Raw genomic sequence first — 6537 nt, 5'->3', positions numbered from 1 at the left:
TCTCCGTTGTTGGACAAGTTTAAGTTTTTTTTAATCAATCACTTTATTTTCAAATTATTTTAATAAACTTATTTTTTATTAAAAAAAAAAGTCTTATACCTATATTATTTTCAATACAAACTTTATCCAATTATTACTTCATCCCCAAATTGAATTTAAAATAAATTTTCATTATCACATAAGGATATAAAAAATTTATATGTCCTATTAAAATTTCCTTCCAAAAACCTTTACAAAATCACAAGATTTACAACTGAATCACTATTAGAAATATTTTCATTAGATATATCATCATTTTAATTCCTAATTCTTCTTAGAACAAATCCCAATTATTATTAAAACATACTAGAAAAAATTTAATCCTAATTTATTTCCACAAAATTCTAAAGAAGATACCCACTTTATTCCTAAAATATGAAATATATTTGAAAAAACGCCTAAAATTATTTTTTAATTACCATTCTAAAAAAATCTTTAAATTGCAATCTTCATTAAATATTTATTTAATACCCAATTTTTTTTCCTTTTTTTTTTCCAAATTACTTTCACGAAAATTTTGTTAAACATCATTTTATTCATAAAACATTTTTGGAAAAAAAAAAAGAAAAAAAAATCTACCATTCATTTACTTTCCAAAATTTAAAAACAATGTCATTTATACGTAAATTATTCTATCATACAAAAAATTTCTAATTTATTTTTAGAGCAAATCCCAATTGTTTATAAGACATGCCAAAGAAATCCATTTTTTACGCTAATTTATAAATTATCTTATAAAAAAGAAAGCTAAATACATATATATTTACTTTATCTCTAAATAGATGTACAAAGATCTTTAAAATTAATCCTTTACATGCTTAGCAAATCTTTATTGAAAAAATCATTTTATGAAAAATCAATTATTTACCAAAAGATCCATTTTTATGCTAATTTATTTTATTAAAAATAAATAAATAAAACCTTTCTTTAAAAATTACCTTCCAAAAATCTGATTTTACATAATAAGATATTTTGGCAAAAACCGTACCATATGCCCACTCATTTATTCATTAATAAAATATCACCCTTATTATTATGATGCTTTATGACCATATTCATGTATGTATGCATTGGATTCACACGCATCTCCATTACTACAAGGCATTATGAACAAACAACTAGTGAAATAAGAGGAGCAAAAATTCCAATAACCACCCACCAAAGCAAGCTAAACTGACATTGGGTCAAAATGAAAACAATCCAATGTTGGCTCAGAAAAATGATTATATTGAAGTGGTCTTTAATTTCCTACATGAATAACTCTTAAAAAACTTTGTTTATGTTGAAGTTGTATTTTAACTTCCTACATACTCTTTTTATGGATAACAACTTTCAGAAAAAAAAAAAAAAAAAAATTTATACCTAAATTTCTTTTTATTAAAAAAAAAAATGATTTATATTGAAGTTGTTTTTTAAAGAGACAACTTCCTACTTAGAAAGCTATATGAGAGGTATCTTTTAGAAATAAAATTTTTACATGGAAAATCATATGAGAAATATCTCTTAAACTAATAGTTTCCAACATGGAATGTAACTGCATTTTTTTTATGAAAAGTAATTATGCTTCATGTGGAAAGTGTTCTTTTAAAAAACACCTTTAATATAAATTCAATTTTTCATTTCAATGTATGACTCATATAAAAATTGTGGATGTTATCTAGACAACTTTCAAAATAGCCAAATCTGCCACATATTCCTCAATACTTTTACAATTGTCTATTTTTAAGAATTTTTTTGAGATGCATTGGTTTTTAAATTTACACATTTCTCTTCTAACTATATGCAATTGTTAAGCATGTGGACCTTGGTTTGTATATCTTGTTAAATTAAAATCAATTCATTGACCCTAGTTCCATGTGGACGACTAAGACATGAAAAATAAATAATCTATAATATAAAACTTTGATTATGATTTATTAACAATTAAGAACTAACTTTCATATGAAGGAAAAACTATATATTAAAAGAAAATGCAACTATTCCACTCCCAAATTAATTTCAAGAGAGAAAATTGCATTTGTTTTTATGTAGGTTTCATGTTTTAGTCTTAGCACTATCAAACATAGACGTAGTTCACAATGATAAGCATATTCATAGAATTTAAAAGGTGGGTGATAGGGGCATATCTGGATAGTATAGATAACTTATAATACGTTTCCACAAGACATGGGGGTTAGATCAAAGTTATAATAATGATTAGTAAAGGAAAGAATCCTAACATGTTTGGTATCTAAATAACATAGCAAAAATGATCAAGAGTATACGAAAACATCAATTATCATACAAGTCATATAGGCCAGTCTTTTATCTATAAACCAATAATGAATGACTATACACACATAAAATAATGTATTCAAATGGACCCAAACATAAAGAGCTTAGAACACAAATCTACACTAAACTTAGAAAAGTATAACATGGAATTTTAAAAAACATAAATTAGCAAACAACTTAATGGAAACTAAATTTAAATAACTTAAGAATATTTTTTTTTTATTACCCTTCAATTTAAACCAACAACAATAATTTATAGAAACATGGAATATCGAGATCAATGGGATACCTAAACTATAATTTTTAAAGGAAAATAAACTAAGCCAAAATGTATACAAGGCAACCAAACTAATGATTTTTAGAAAATATTAATCATGACATTAATGGAACTAAACTAAATGAAAGCAAACCAAAAACAAATATAAATTTTCAAACATGTAATCAACTTTCTTAATAAATTAACATTATTAAAATAAAAACTAAGCTTAAAAATGAATTAAATACTAAGGTAAATCTAAAACCAAATCTTTAACACATAGGATCAATTATATTAACAAATAAATAAATAAATAACAAATAAATAAATAAAACTCAAACCTAAAGATGAATAAAAAATGTACTCAAAAGTTGACTAATATAAAAACACTCAAACCTAAATCAATGAATCAGAAACCAACAAGAGCAAATTTAAAATGGAGTCTTCAACACATAGGATCAATTATATTCACTAACTTAAATTATAATTTTTGAAACATGAACTAATTAGTGTTGGATTAATTAATCTAATTAACTAAAAATGGCTATAAACTAGAATAAGGTGAATCAAGAATTTAAGTCAACAAGCATAAAATATGGGTATAATGAAGTGAGAATCTAATAAACTAATTAAATGGAAATCTAACAAACTCATGAACCCAAATTTAATCAACTAGGAAATAGAAATAAGTAGACCTATGGCATAGACAAAAATGGAATGAGATCAATTAAATTTATTTACCAATAGTCTGAAAAAAAAAAAAAAACATATAAACTCAAATAGGATTTAATTCTAAGACCAAACAAAACTCAAATGTTCTCAATCTAATGCAATGAATCAAAACTAAAATTAAACAGAGATCAAATCATTTTTTTTTTATCTAATATAATAAATCAAAGCTAAAACTATACAAAATCGAATTTCTTTAATTTAATGTGATAAATCAAAACTAAAATTAAGCAAAGTTCAAACCTTTATGTAATGGATCAAAGTCAAATATGAATGAAATTCATGCTTCCACACTCTGGGTAAAACAAATCTAAATTGAAACTAGTTAAAAATAAATAAATATCAAAACCCCTCAACTTGACATAATGAATCCAAACTGAAACGAAACCAAACTTCAACTTTTCCAAAGCAACCTCATGTAAAAAAAATTAGCTCACCTAGGAAGAATCAACAGATCTTGTTCTGTGAAGAGAAATGGTGAGGACCATATGCCTTGGAGAAGTAGCCTTCCACTTGAGGGTCCCGGCACAAGATGGGGTTGTAGCAGTAGCGGTCTGATGGATAGATTTGCGCCGGAGTTGGGCTGCGGGCAGTAAAGAAGCTGCGCTATTAGAGCAGCAGTTTCTTGTTTCCCACCGGAGTTCCATTTTCTCAGTGGCCAAACAGAGGCCCCATTGGAGATCAAGGACAATGTGAAAATGCTTCGACTCTCTCTAGTCGGCTATGGTGTTACAGAACAAACTGAATGGTACGCGACTGATGTGGTGAGGTGCGAGCATATGTCAACTGGCTGCAGCGTGGAGTTGGTGCTGAAGGTGCTTCCCATGGAGGAATAGTGGGAAAAGAAAGGAAGAGGCACTGAGCCAAAGAGAGGGGATGTCGGCAGCGAAGGAAGCCAAGGTAATGGCTTGGTGATTGCCGGAGATGCACAGGTGCAGCTAACTAGCCTTTGGAATGAGAGTTTCCTGATCAAAAGCTCAGTGCTCTTCTGGTACTTTCGAATTTCACGAAGGGCGACGGTAGCGGGACGGTAACGATGAGGCTTCTTCACACCACCACTGGTTGGGGCAGACTTGCCGGCAACCTTGGTAGCGAGTTGCTTCCTAGGAGCCTTTCCTCCTGTAGACTCACGAGCAATTTCCTGGTACCCCTCCCTCTTCCTCAATCTCTCACATAAGCGTCTTGTTGACCCCACCAACGTGGAATTTTTCCTCCTTACCTGAACACAACCCTACTTCCCATAAGCGTCCTATTGACTCCACCAGCATGGAAAGGACACCTCACCAGTCCGGAGAGAGCTATCAATACCATCCGCGTCAGTCCAGCATGATCAGTATAAAGGTTTGAGAACCTGTGTAAAAATATGGCTGAAATCCTCAACAATTATTGAGGTGATTGTTTCTTATTATATAGAGTGTATATACAGTTGGGAGATCCTACAAACTAGAAAAAGATAAATATACATAATAACAAATAATCTAAGATCAAGGAAAGAATCAATCAGGAGAGGATTCTGCCTTATCACCCCCTGTAAGCTGAGTGTGGTAGAAGGAATTACATGAAGCTTGTTATGAAAAAGTAGGAACTGAGGCTTGGAGACGCCCTTGGTAAAAGAATCGGCAAGCTGAAGATGGGAGGGAGTAAATGCGACTTTTAAAGAACCATTTGCAATCAATTCACGAACAAAATGATAATCAATCGCAATGTGCTTAGATCGAGACCGAGTGACTGGATTGACCGCCATAAAAAGAGCACTTCTGTTGTTGCATAATATCTTCGGAGGGGAAGGCAAGGGAAGACGTAGATCACAAAGGAGCTGAACAATCCAAGCAACTTCAGCAGTAGTAATGGCTAAGGATCTATATATACTCAGCTTCAGCATTGGAGTGAGAAACAGTAGATTGTTTCTTAGAGCACCAAGAGACAAGATTAGCACCAAAGAATATAAGATAGCCACTGGTAGATCGTCGTGTATCAGGACAGCCAGCCCAATCAGCGTCAGAATAAGCAAGCAACTCATGAGAGGAGGTGCGGTGAAGTTGAAGACCATGATGGATTGTGCCTTTAACATAACGCAATATGCGTTTGAGTGCTCAAAAATGATCTTCAGTTGGAGCATGCATGTACTGGCAAATAAAATTGACACTGAAAGAAAGATCAGGCCGAGTGATGGTCAAATATTGCAAGGCTCCTGCAAGAGACCGAAAAAGAGTGGGATCCGAAAATAGCTTCTCTATAGTGGAGAGATGTTGACCAACAACAAAAGGAGTAGAAATGGGTTTGGCCTCAATCATGTCAGCACGTTGTAGTAAATCAAGAGCATACTTGGTTTGGCTAAGAAATAAGTCTTGAGAGTTATGTTGGACTTCAACACCAAGAAAATAGTGTAGAGAACCCAAATCTTTCATTGCAAATTCTTTGGATAGCCCAGTGATAAGAGTCTTGATCAAAGCAGGATTGGTGCCAGTAAGCACCATATCGTCAACATAGAGCAAAAGATAAATTGTGCCTGTTGTGGTATGATGGACAAAGAGAGATGAATCAACTTGACTAAGAATAAAACCAAGTTTCATAAAAAAAGATTTGAATCGTTGGAACCAAGCACAAGGGGCTTGTTTGAGTCCATAGAGATCACATTTCAAATGGCACACATGTTGTGGAAATTGTGGATTAGTGTAGCCAGGCGGTTGTTCCATGTATACTTCTTTAGAAAGATGACCATGAAGAAAGGCATTCTTAACATCTAATTGATGTAAGGGCCATCCAGAAGTGACTATAATGGATAGAATAATCCGAATAGTAGCAGGATGCACCACAGAACTGAATGTATCTTCAAAATCAAGGCCATGAATTTGAGAGAAGCCCTTAGCCACGAGACGAGCCTTATGACACTCAATGGAACCATTAGCATGGAGCTTAGTCTTAAAGATCCAACGACAACCAACCACATTATGATTGATAGGGCGAGGTACAAGATCCCAAGTATCATTCTTTTTCAAAGCTTGTATTTCATCATCCATAGCCGAGAGCCATTCAGGGTGTTTGGTCGTAGACTTGAAACCCTGAGACTCTTGTATGGCAAGAAGGACCTGAAAAATCTGAGATGAAGGTGAAAATGTCAACGCATGATAAGCCTTAGGTTTAAATATACCAACTTTTTCTCTAGTAACCATTGGGTGAGTGTTGGTAGAAGTCGTCAGTATGAAAACAGATGGTGACAGAGGACTAGTAGAAGGAAT

This window comes from Vitis vinifera, chromosome 16, assembly GCF_030704535.1.
Source record: "Vitis vinifera cultivar Pinot Noir 40024 chromosome 16, ASM3070453v1".
Lineage (NCBI taxonomy): Eukaryota > Viridiplantae > Streptophyta > Magnoliopsida > Vitales > Vitaceae > Vitis > Vitis vinifera.
Note: the sequence above shows the minus strand (reverse complement) of the source record.